This window comes from Antechinus flavipes, chromosome 4, assembly GCF_016432865.1.
Source record: "Antechinus flavipes isolate AdamAnt ecotype Samford, QLD, Australia chromosome 4, AdamAnt_v2, whole genome shotgun sequence".
Lineage (NCBI taxonomy): Eukaryota > Metazoa > Chordata > Mammalia > Dasyuromorphia > Dasyuridae > Antechinus > Antechinus flavipes.
The window spans coordinates 214,997,324-215,011,254 of record NC_067401.1 but is presented as its reverse complement, the minus strand read 5'-3'; positions in this window follow the sequence as shown (position 1 = coordinate 215,011,254).

Sequence of the window (13,931 nt, the reverse complement as noted above, 5' to 3'; positions counted from 1 at the left end):
GGCAGAAATACTAAATGCATTTTTTTCAGGTCATGATGCACTAAAAATTACATGTTATAGAAAACCAGATAAAAATACTCCAAAAATTGTTTGGAAATTAATCTAATCTTAAAGAATAAGTGGGTGAAGCAACAACTCATAGACACATTGATAATTTCCTTCAAAAGAATGACAATAATAAAAATATACCAAAATTTATGAGGAATTTTAATTAAATTAACTAAAGATAATTTAAAATATTTGGGAATCTACATGTCAAGATAAAGTCAGGAACTATATAAACACAATTATAAAATATTTTGTGCACAAATAAAGTCAGATTTGGGAAAATAGCAAGTACTCATGGGTAGGCCAAGTGAATATAATAAAAAAATCATAATTCTAACTGAATTTACTTATTAAGTGCCATACCAATCAAACTGCCAAAAAAAAGTTCTTTATGGAGCTAGAAAAATAATAATAGAGTTTATCTGGAAGAAGAAAAGGTCAATTGTAAGGGAATCAATGAAAAAAAAATGGAAATGAAGTTGGCCTAGCTGTACCAGATGGAAAACTATATTATAAAGCAGTGGTCATCAAAACCATTTGGTACTAGCTAAAAAATAAAGTAGTTGATAATTAGAATAGGTTAGGTTTACAAAACACAATAGTGAATGACTATAATAATAATCTAATATTTGATAAATTCAAAGACCCCAGCTTCTGGTATAAAAACTCACTACTGACAAAAATTGTCTGGGGAACTGGAAAATACTATGGAAGAACCTAGACACTGACCAACTATCTAATGTTCATGATTTAGACATAAAAACCAATCCAATAAGCAAATTAAAAGAAAAAAGAAAAGATAGTTTACCTCTCAGATCTGTGAAGAAGTAAATAATTTATGGCCAGAGAAGAACTAGATTATATGGTGAAATGCAAAATGGATAATTTTGATTATGTTAATTTAAAAAGTCTTTGTACAAAAAGAACCAATCCAGATATGATTAAAAGCAAAGCAGAAAATGGGAACAAATTTACCTCCAACAATTCTGATAAAGTCCTCATTTCCAAAATATATAGAGAATTAACTCAAATTTATAAGAACACAAGCCATTTTTTTTAAATTAACAAATGGTAAAAGGATACGAATAGACAAATTTTTGATGAAGAAATTAAAATAATTTATAGTCATATGAAAAGGTACTCTAAATCACTATTGTTCAGATAAATGCAAATTAAGACATCTCTGAGGTTCCATTCCATACTTCTCAAATTGGTTAAGAAAACAGGAAAAAATAATGATGAATTTTGGATATGATGTGGGAAACTAATTCTAATTATTTAGTTAATTACAACTAGTTAGTTAGAAATTAACATTAATGGATCATTGGAGGAGTTGTGAACTGATCCAACCATTTTGAAGAGTAATATGGAACTACATCCAAAGATCTATAAAATTGTGCATGCCCTTTGATCCAGTAGTTTCTATACTGGGTCTATATCCCAAAGAGAGCATCAACAAGGGAAAAGGACCTAGATATACTAGTCCTTTTTGTAGTGACAACGAACTGGATCTTAGTGAATGCCCTTCAGTTAGATATATTATGAATAAATAAAATTGTATGAATGTTATGGAATAGTGTTGTTCTATAAGAAATGATCAGCAGGATGATTTCAGAAAGGCCTGAAGAAACTTACATAAATTGATGCTAAGGGAAGTGAGTAGAACCAAGAGAACATTGTCCACAGCAATAACGAGATTATACAATAATCAATTCTGATGGACAGAGCTCTTTTCAACAATAAGGTGATTCGGCTAATTCCAATAGCCTTGTGACAGAGAAAGAGAAATGTGTTCTACTTATGAACACATTGAATTTTAAAGAATTTCTCCTTCATAGATTTGATATGACCAATGTTAAATATAATATGAACTAGGATCAATTGGGGCAAGGTGAGAGAATATATCACCTTGGGCAAGGTGATACTCTGGATTTGAAAAGGAATAGAATGAGAGCAGCTGAGGTTATTTTTTTTAATTTAAATTTTATTTTATTTAATAATAACTTTGTATTGACAGAATCCATGCCAGGGTAATTTTTCACAACATTATCCCTTGCACTCGCTTATGTTTCGTTTTTTCCCCTCCCTCCCTCCACCCCCCCAAGATAGCAAGCAGTCCTATATATGTTAAATATGTTGCAGTATATCCTAGATACAATACATATTTGCAGAACCAAACAGTTCTCCTGTTGCACAGGGAGAATTGGATTCAGAAGGTAAAAATAACTCGGGAAGAAAATCAAAAATGCAAATAGTTCACATTCGTTTCCCAGTGTTCCTTCTCTGGGTGTAGCTGTCTCTGTCCATCATTTATCCATTGAAACTCAGTTAGGTCTCTTTGTCATAGAAATCCACTTCTATCAGAATACATCCTCATACAATATCGTTGTCGAAGTGTATAATGATTTCCTGGTTCTGCTCATCTCACTTAGCATCAATCCATGTAGGTCTCTCCAAGCCTCTCTGTATTCATCCTGCTGGTCATTCCTTACAGAGCAATAATATTCTATAACATTCATATACCACAATTCTCCAATTGATGGGCATCCATTCATTTTCCAATTTCTAGCCACTACAAACAGGGCTGCTACAAACATTTTGGCACACACAGGTCCCTTTCCCTTCTTTAGCATTTCTTTAGCATATAAGCCCAATAGAAACACTGCTGGATCAAAGGGTATGCACAGTTTGATAACTTTTTGGGCATAATTCCAGATTGCTCTCCAGAATGGTTGGATTCGTTCACAACTCCACCAACAATGCATCAGTATCCCCATTTTCCCGCATCCCCTCCAACACTCATTATTATTTTTTCCTGTCATCTTAGCCAATCTGACAGGTATGTAGTGATATCTCAGAGTTGTCTTAATTTGCATTTCTCTGATCAATAGTGATTTGGAGCACTCTTTCATGTGAGTGGTAATAGTTTCAATTTCATCATCTGAAAATTGTCTGTTCATATCCTTTGACCATTTATCAATTGGAGAATGGCTTGATTTTTTTATAAATTTGAGTCAGTTCTCTATATATTTTGGAAATGAGGCCTTTATCAGAACCTTTAATTGTAAAGATGTTTTCCCAGTTTGTTGCTTCCCTACTAATCTTGTTTGCATTCGTTCTGTTTGTACAAAGGCTTTTTAATTTGATATAATCAAAATCTTCAATTTTGTGATCAGTAATGGTCTCTAGTTCATCTTTGGTCACAAATTTCTTTCTCCTCCACAAGTCTGAGAGATAAACTATCCTATGTTCCTCTAATTTATTTATAATCTCGTTCTTTATACCTAGGTCATGGACCCATTTTGATCTTATCTTGGTATATGGTGTTAACTGTGGGTCCTTGCCTAATTTCGAGCAGCTGAGGTTATTAAGGCAAGTAACATCAGGTGGCAATCAAACTGATTCTTGAAGAAAGATAAGAAATTTTGTAGAGGAGAAAGAAGTATATTCTTAGCAATTAAATAAGCCTGGGGAAGTAATTTAGATAATAGATATTAGAAAACTTTAATTGACAAACTAAGGAATTTGTATTTTCTTTTTAGATAAATTAGGAAAATATGGAATGTTTTGGAGCATTACAAAGTGTTAAGTCATTAGAGTTGATAGAGACAATAATTATCTAATTTAGCATGGTTCAGTATCATTGATCTGATATTACAAGGAGATGTTTTGGGCCAAAACCTGAAACAAGATCCTAAGTAAAACTAATAGAAACAATGCTTGTGTTCACACCTTTAGAGAGCTCATATAAGCAAGAAGTATTTAAGTACTCATTGGAGTTTACACGATTAGGAGATTTCAGGGTTTAGTATGAGATATCCAAATTCACACCACCCTTGAAGCTCTTAGGGCCAGAGAGCACTATGGGAGAAAACCCATAATCCTACTCTCTCAGATATAAGAAGCAGACAGAGGCCCAGTCAAGGGAGTTCAGCTGAATTAGATTGAGAGGGGAGCGTCAAGTGAGTCCAGCCAGAAGCCCTCTCTTAGAAGAGAGTTACTTTGGAACATTGACTGGGGTCGGAGAGGAGCACTCTGGGAGGAAGTCCACAAGCCCTCTCTCCTAGGTAAGAGAGAGTCATTCCATTTTCCATTTGGCTGGCTGGAGGCTGAAGAAAGCAGAGGCAGAAACAAAGGGCAATCTACAAGAGCTCTTGGCACCAAGCAGAGAGATAGGCCTCAATTAACCAGGTTATTTTAGAAGGAGAAAATAAACATTTGCATTTTTACCAGCTGGCTGCATTTTAGGTGATTATTACTCTTAACCAAAACTAAGGCTGCCTCCAGAAAACCTCCCTGAGAAACCTTCTCCCAAAGAGAACCATTACATTATTTTAAAAGAAGAAAATCACCACAGAAAGTGAAGTGAGCTAAATCTTAGGAAGAATATCTTGGTTTTTATAATAGAGAATATATTAAAAATTGAAGACACTGGAGAATGACAGATTAGGAGGTTATTTCAATTATTGTCCTGAATTATTCTATGTTCCTATAAGTCATGGGATATTATGTTCTTAAAATAAACAATCAATAAATGAAACAGGAATTATTTATAAAGCTCTTGTTATGTCAGGCACTGTCCCCAGCACTGATCATAAACCCAAAATAAACTGGAAGATAGTTGATAGTTATAAATAGGCTGCAGTATATTAGCAATTTACCTTTTGTTTACAAATGTCTTAAAGTACATAACCAATAAAATACAAATAAGAAAAGTTAACTTTTTTTACTGCTGAAATTTTGTCCTTGTTTTATATCTTATAACATTAGAAATTTGTGTGAGGCACTAAGAGATCAAATTATATGCCCAGTGTCAAACATTAAGTATGTCAGAGGTGAGGTATAGACATAGTTCTTTTGAACTCCAAAGCCAGATCTCTCTTCATTACATCATGCTGCCTGTATAGATATTTTACTTTTTCACAATAATAGTTAGACACATAGATAGTGTGCTTTACAATTTATCAAACTTTATGTTTTCCAAAATACTTTTCTCCTGACACCTCTTGTGAGTTAGGTAGCAATACTCTAACATGTACATCACATAGCAATTTGACTTTAGGAAACAGGAGATGAATTTCTATATGATGAGAAATTAATCAGAGAGACTGAATAAGAATGAAGATAAAGAATAAGTGGAAATGATGGTCTTTTCAGGTCAGGAAATTATAACTGTACTTAAAAGAGTTTTTTTTTTTTTTTTTTTTTTTTTTTTTTAGTCAGCTTTGAAATACTATCCATGAAAAAGATAGTAATCTTGGGGTTCAAGTTACTTCCCATGTTCTTCCTAATTTCTCTCTGAGCCTTTATGACATTCTTGCCTTGATAAACCTATTAAATTTCTTTCAATCAAAATGACTTTCATCACTTCCTAGTATGCAATGGAAATTAGCCACCGTTATTACTTACTCATAGTCAGATGGCACAATGCCGTGGATCAAAGGAAAAAGTGGGATTTAAAATGAGTACTGTGTTCTTAAATAATCCTTTGAGTATACAGAAGTATTTCTTGGTGCTCTTTTAAAATTTGGCATCTCCTAAAAATTTTCATATCTCACCTCAATCTCACAGATTGTTCTAAACTCTCTGATCTGGGGCACCTTTCTGCCTTTTTTCATCTGGTATTGAAATTGAGCAAAATGATTGAGATAAAGGAGGTAGATAACTTTGTCACTTCCTTCTAGCTCATCCAATACATTTCAGAATGTTTTTAAATGCATAAAACATAATATATAAGATTATGAAAAAATGTTTATAGTTATTAAAGTATTTTTAAATTGATAGACCCTACTTATAGAGATTTTATTAAAAAATTGTTTCATTTTGTTTTTAACATGGCAGATGGAGTTAAGAGGAAGCAACTTGTAGATGATACAAAAGTCCAATGGTGAGATGAACTTATAAGACTTAAAATAAGAGTGTTAAAGTTTAAGAGGTGTTAAAGGGTGATAATAAATTCCAAAATGGAAAGTTTTGTAGTGAATTCCAAGAAGAAAACAACAAAAACAACAGTTAATGTTATTTTGATTGCAAGGAGACCAAAGAAGGTATTTAGTTTTACTTCTGTGGCCAAAAATAACATATCCAGCACAAATAACCATAATATTATTTTTTTAATAGCCATTCACTTAACTCACAGATTTTTAGGACCATGAAGGATATATCACTCTCAAAAATCTATAAAGAAATTAAGGGAAAAATACGAAAAGACTATGTATAGAATGGTATGTGGATTCATATCAGTGGGATAAAGTGTATAGATTAATGGGAAAGTTATATAGATGGAGGGAAAGAGGGGAATAGGGTCAGGTGGTGATGGGGGACAGAAAGATGTTTTGATTAATGGGAGCAGTATAAAATATAAAGGTTCATGGGAACAAGATAGAGAAGAAGAGAAAGGATGGAAAAGGGGATCCTGGGTGGGGGGAGATTAAATAATAGCAAGACAAGGAATAGAATTAAAGTAGAAGAGTTATCAGGGATAGGAAAGAAGAGATATACACAAAGACTAGAACAAGCATCAGGAGTAGAATTTATTAGTAAAAAAAGTAAAGCTAGTAAACATTGATCTCAAAGTCAATTTTAAAGATTCAGTTAAGAGAAAATCTATATTATTGTCAACCATATTAATTTTATTTTAGATGCATAGCTACATAGATGTAATTGTGTATGTAAATGTATGTACATATACATGCAAAATCACACACGTGTTTGTGTCTGTGTGTGTGTGTGTGTGTGTGTGTAACTTTAGCCTACATGGGTGATGTGGGAGGGATGAAAGGGGAAAAAAAGAACCAAGATGAAAGTGCTTAGCAGAGGACAAAACCATAAAGAAGCAAAGAAAAGATGAACAGTTATATATATAATTTATTTTATTAGTATATATTTTTTTCTTAAAATGGAAATTTATTGTTACATATTTTGAATCCTCCATGATGTTCTGCTGAACATATGACAATGTTCTATTTTTTGTTTTCCTTTCTTCTCTTTATTTTACTGTTTTGAATTTTTTTCTTATTTTGTGTTTAATTTAAAACAAACACAAAAAAAGATTTAAAAGAAAGAAAAAAATTTGTTCAGATGTGGTTTGGGCTACTTCTACTTCTGGGATTCTGTGGTAATAATTTCATAAGATCATAAATCTAAAATGGTATGGTTCTTCGGAAGTAATCTAATATATTCTACTTATTTACAGATGTGAAAATAAAGTCCCAGACAGGTAAAATGATTTTTACAAGGACACATTAGAAATACACATCAAAAATGGGTCATAAATCCAGTTTCTTTGACTTTCAAGAAAATATATTGTTATACTACAGTTGCTGATTATCTAGTTACTTTAATGTTTTTTAAAATGTTATCACATAATAAAGACAAAAGTGTTCTCATTCAAACATCCTCAATTATTACATAATCCTGGAAATAGTTGAGTTTCCACACCAATGACACCATACTTAATATGTCTTTTATGTGAGAACAAGGTGTCTTGGATGATTTCTACTCTTAATTGCCATCTTGAAGGAAATGTGGAGGTTGTGATGGCAGGAATGGCAGATGAGAGGGTGGGTGAGAAAAGCAAGGAATGGAAATCTTGCTCTATTTGTTGTTCTCATATTTCTGTTCACTGATGCATGCATTCTTTCTTACTCTATATAAGCTCTACTGACCAAGAAAACTGAACCACAGGAGACAATAATAGACCTCATGAGAACTGATAAAATCATCAAGGGAGTTAGAGAAAAGAAAAGAGGATCAAAATTTATTGGGAACTAGATATTGATCCAGCAAAACACCAAGGCCTGAGAAGGGAGTAGAAATATAAAAGGAGAGTGCTATGTTTGTTAAACAGGATAAAGAGGTGATCAATGGTGATGGTTGAAGGAACAAGTGTTATAAGTTGGGGAAAAGTATATATTCCTGTGTTTTAGTTAACAGAAAGGTTCTGCAGCTAGTAGATTTCTAATCTAGTCCAAATTAGTGTTTTAATAGGTTGATAAATTGATATATGGAGAGGTAAAGTATTTTGATAATATTAGACAGTTATTGAAATCATTTTAAAAAACATTATCTTTGTTTCTAACAGAATTATGACATAAATAAAGTTCTCTGAACACACCAGTATAATAATGAATCATAGATTTATGAGACAGAGAAAAGGTGAGGTCAACTATTTTAGTTTCTCCTCAATTCCCTTTTCTTCTACTTAATTACATACACTCTTCTAACAGAGTTTTCCCAGTGACTTATCTCTACAACATTACCTATTTCTTTACTTGGAGGTGAATTGTCTATTATTTTTCTATTATTTCACTAAACCATTACTTATTGATAGCTTATTTAGAAATTTTGATAAAAAACCATTTCCAAGGATATCATGCAGCTAGATGATTTGCTCAGTCACATAGCTCATGTATCATAGATATAGGTCTTTCTGACTTGAAGATGAAGCCCTTATCCAGTTAGACACACCATCTCTCTCTTAGAATAATGTGTAGAAAAGGAACATAAAAGGAGATTCCAAGGTAAAAGTCTGAAAGAAAACATTATTGTTTTAATAACTCTAGAATTCTGGTGACACATTTTATGCTGTCTCTTTTAGGAACCTTGTTATCTAGGAGCAAAAGACAGAGTGAATCCGTGACTTCTGTTTCTATCCAGAATCCAGCAATTGATAGACTTCTAACAATCTATATAATCAAACTATCCAGAAAAAAAATTACCTCTTGACAAAAGAGCTGATCCAGTGATAATAAAATAAAGGAAAATAGTTTTGCTTTGTTTTTTCATTTCACTCCATTATAATGTCTCTCTTCTTCAAAAATATAGGAATTAAATTCTTATGTCCTCCAAAAACTAGATTGGATTAAGTTTAATATATGGTTAAATTTATCTGAAAAAGTGAGTAGGTGATGAGAGAGATTTAATGTATCATCTTTGTATTTCATTGGAATTTTCTTGAAGTTCTGCAGAGTAGTTGTGGATCATTGTATTGCTAAGAATAGCAAAGTCATGCATAGCTGATCATTTCACAGTACTGCTATTGCTTTTTACACAGTACATTTCACTTTGTTTATGGAGATTTTTATGAGAGTACATTTCTCTTAGAACTCTACATTTCTCATAGAACAATAATATTCCATCATAATCACATCTCACAATTTATTCAATCTTTCCCCAATTGATCAGCATGGCCTTTATTTCCAATTATTTTGCCCCGAGAAGAGAGTTGCTACAAATATCTTTGTACCTATAGGTTTGAATTTTTTTTTTGATTTCCTTTATTTTAAAATATATTTTGAGATTCATGGCCCTTTGGGCATAGACATATCTTTTGGTCATTTATCAGTTGGGCATGACTTATTTTTTTTTTTAAATTTGACTCAGTTCCCTCTATGTTTGAGAAATAAGGCCTTATCAGAGAACTTGCTTCAAAATTCTTTTTACAATTACTATTGCTAAATATATTTCCTTCCATTTATTATATTCTCTTTCTCCTGTCACCCTGTCTCTTCTCAAAGGAATTTTGCTACTTAGTATATCCTTCCCTATATACCTTCTCTTCTATCATTCTGCCCACATTCAATATTCCATTTCCCTCCTATTTTCCTGCAAAGTAAGATAGATTTTTATATCTATATCAAGTGTGTATGCTATTTTCTCTTTGAGCATTTCTGATAAGAGTAAGATTCACTAATTCCTCCTCTTCTTACCGTTTCCTCCTCCACTGTAAATGTTTTTTCTTGACTGTTTTTATGGCAGATAGTTTATATCATTCCACTTCTTCCTTTCTCTTTCTCCTAGTACATTACTCTCTCACTCCTTAATTTCATTTTTTAAGACATTATCCCTTTATATTCAATTCTAACCTGTCCCCTTTGTCCATATATATATATATATATATATTATGGCTTTTTATTTACAAGTTATATGCATGGGTAATTTTACAGCATTGACAATTGCCAAATCTTTTGTTCCAATTTTTCCCCTCCTTCCCCCCATCCCCTCCCCCAGATGGCAGGTAGACCAATACATGTTAAATATGTTAAAGTATAAATTAAATATAATATAAGTATCCATGTCCAATTATTATCAGACTTTGAAATAGTGTACTATTAGCCTGTGAAGGAAATCAAAAATTCAGGAGGACAAAAATAGAGGGACTGGGAATTCTATGTAGTGGTTCAAAGTCATCTCCCAGAGTTCTTTTGCTAGGTGTAGCTGGTTCAATTAATTACTGTTCTATTGGAACTGATTTGATTCATCTCATTGCTGGAGATGGCCACATCCATCAAAATTGATCATCATATAGTATTGTTGTTGAGGTATATAATGATCTCCTGGTGCTGCTCATTTCACTCAGCATAAGTTCTTGTAAGTCTCTCTAGGCCTTTCTGAAATCATCCTGCTGGTGATTTCTTACCAAACAATAGTATTCCATAATATTCATATACTACAATTTATTCAGCCATTCTCCAATTGATGGGCATCCACTAAGTTTCCAGTTTCTGGCCACTACAAAGTGGGCTGCCACCCCTTTGTACCTAGAGGTTTTTTGCACATAGAGGCCCCTTTCCCTTCTTCAAAATCTCTTTGGGATATAAGCCCAGTAGTAACACTGCTGGGTCAAAGGGTATGCACAGTTTGATAGCTTTTTGAACATAGTTCCAAATTGCTCTTCAGAATAGCTGGAGGTATTCATAATTCCACCAACAATGCATCAGTGTCTCAGTTTTCCCACATCCCCTCCAGCATTCTGCATTATCTTTCTCTGTCATTCTAGCCAATCTGATAGGTGTGTAGTGGTATCTCAGAGTTGTCTTAATTTGCCTCTCTCTGATTAATAATGACTTGGAGCATCTTTTCATATGGCTAGAAATAGTTTCAATTTCTTCATCTGAAAATTGTCTGTTTATATCAAAGGATATTTTATCATTTATCAATCGGGGAATGGCTTGATTTCTTATAAATTAGGGTCAATTGTCTATATATTTTGGAGAAGATAACCTTTATCAGAACATTTGACTATAAAAATGTTTTCCCATTTTATTGCTTCCCTTCTAATGTTGACTGCATTGGTTTTGTTTGTACAAAAACTTTTCAATTTGATATAATCATTTTTTTCTATTTTGTGATCAATAATGATCTCTAGTTCTTCTTTGGTCACAAATTCCTATCTCTTCCATAGGCCTGAGAGGTAAACTATCCTATCTTCCAATTTATTTATAATCTCATTCTTTATGTCTAGGTCATGAACTCATTTTGACCTTATCTTGGTGTATAGTGTTAAGTGTGGGTCAATGCCTAGTTTCTTCCATACTAGTTTCCAATTTTCCCAGCAATTTTTGTCAAACAGTGAGTTTTTATCCCAAAAGCTGGGGTCTTTGGATTTGTCAAACATTAGATTATTAAAGTTATTGGCTGTTTTGTCCTTTGAACCTAACCTATTCCCCTGATCAACTAGTCTATTTGTTAGCCAATACCAAATGGGTTTGGTAACAGCTGCTTTATAATATAATTTTAGATCTGGTACTGCTAGGCCACCTTAATTTGATTTTTTTTTCATTAATTCCCTTGAAATGAGACTTCCAGCCAAGATGGCGGAGAGGAGGCACACAACTGTGTAAGCTCCGCGTTTTCTCTCACTATCCATTTCATTACAAGCCTCTGAATTAATGCTTGACTGAAAAAAAACCCCACAAATAGTTACCAAGAGAAGCCATCCTTGAGATTTGCCAAGAAAGGTCTGTTTTTGCTCGAGGGTGGGTACGGTTTTAGATCAGGCACAGGCTGAGGGCAGCAGCAATGAGAGCACAGGAGCAGACTGGAGAGGGGGTGGGGTGTGATTGCAGCTGTCTCTGTGGGGAGAGCTTTGCCACAGGATTGGATACTTTGCCCTGGCAGCAAGTCAGCAGCTCAGCAGAGAAGCGAAAAACACCAGGAGGTGAAGAACACAACCCCAAACAGCTGGAGTCTCTCAGGACCTTCCCACCCCTCCCCCATAGTGTCTCAGCACACTCTCGGAGTCTCAGAGTGCAGGCACAGCACAATCCTGCTAGTGCCTCGCTGCTGCCCCCGCAGTCTGTAGAGGAAGCTCTGTAACACCACCCAGCCCCTCCCCCAAAGATAGCAGACTCCAATTAGGTTTTTTTTTTTTTCTTTTATTTTCTTTGCTAGTTTGTCTTTGATTCTTTGACAAAATGGGCAAAAAATTGAAGAGGACTTTAACCCTTGACAGCTTCTATATAGATAGAGAGCAGACTCTAAATCCTGAGGAGACTAAAAACAAACAGTCTCCAGGTGAATCCCCAAAGGAGGAGATCATTTGTTCCTCAGCACAGATGAACTTCATAGAAGTAATTAAAAAGGCTCTCACAAGAGAGCTAGAAGAAAAATGGGAAAAGGAGAGGGAGGCTTGGCAAGAGAGTCTGGAGAAGTCATCCCACTCATTTAAAGAGAGAGTGGATAAAGAAGTAAAATCCTTGAAAAATAGGATTAGTGAACTGGAAACAGAAAATAGCTCTCTAAAAAAAAAAATTGGCAAAATGGAAAAAAAAATTCCATAGAACAAAAGAACTCAATTGGACAATTAGAAAAAGATATTAAAAAAGTGAGTAAAGAAAATAATTCATTGAAAATCAGAATTGAACAATTGGAATTGAATGGCTCGAGGAGACAAGAAGAATCAGTCAAGCAAATCCAAAAAAATCAAACAATGGAAAAGAATGTGAAATACCTTCTGGGGAAGACAACAGACCTGGAAAACAGATCCAGGAGAGACAATCTGAGAATCATTGGACTCCCAGAAAAGCATAATGAAAAAAAGAGCCTGGACACTATTTTCCAGGAAATTATCAAAGAGAACTGCCCAGAGGTCATAGAAACAGAGGGTAAAATAGACATTGAAAGAATTCATCGATCAGCTACTGAAAGGGATCCTAAAATCAAAACACCAAGGAATATAGTGGCCAAATGTCAGAACCCTCAGACGAAGGAAAAAATATTGCAAGCGGCTAGAAAAACCCAATTCAAGTATCGAGAAGCCACAATAATGATCACCCAGGATCTAGCAGCATCCACACTAAAGGATCAAAGGGCCTGGAATATGATATTCCGAAAGGCTAAGGAACTTGGTATGCAACCACAAAATAACTTACCCAGCTAGAATGAGCATCTTTTTCCAGGGAAGAAGATAGACATTCAATGAAGTAAGCGAATTTCACCTATTTTTGATGAAAAAGCCAGAACTTAACAAAAAGTTTGATCTACAAATATAGAACTCAAGAGAAATCTAAACAGGTAAAGATTAATCTTGGGAACTATATTTCAGCTATAAAGATGTATAAAGAATACATGTATACCTTGTTCTAGAGACTAGATATGGAAAGGACATTGTACCAGAAAAAGGGTAAAGTGGGGGTAGTACATCTCATGAAGAGGCATAGGAAACCTATTATATCTGAGAGAAAGAATGGAGGGGGATGAATATAGTGGGTATCTTACTGCCTTCAGAATTGGCTTTAAGAGAAAAATTTTAGACATATTCAATCTAGGGTGAAACTTCTCCCACCTCATTGAAAAGTGAGAAAGGGAAATTGAAAAGGGAAGGAATAAGCTAAGTGGGAAGAAATATGGAAACTGGGAGGGAAAGGGGTAAGATAGGGGGAGGAACTCTAAGGTGGGGGGAGGGATACTAAAAAGGGAGGGCTGTGAGAAGCAAGTGGTGCTCACAAGCTTAATACTGGGAAGGAAGGTAAGGGGGAAAGAAGGGAGAAAGGCGTAAACCGGGGTTAACAAGATGGTAAGTAATACAGAATTGGTCATTTTAACCATAAATGTGAATGGGGTAAACTCCCCCATAAAGAAGAAGTGGTTAGCAGAATGGA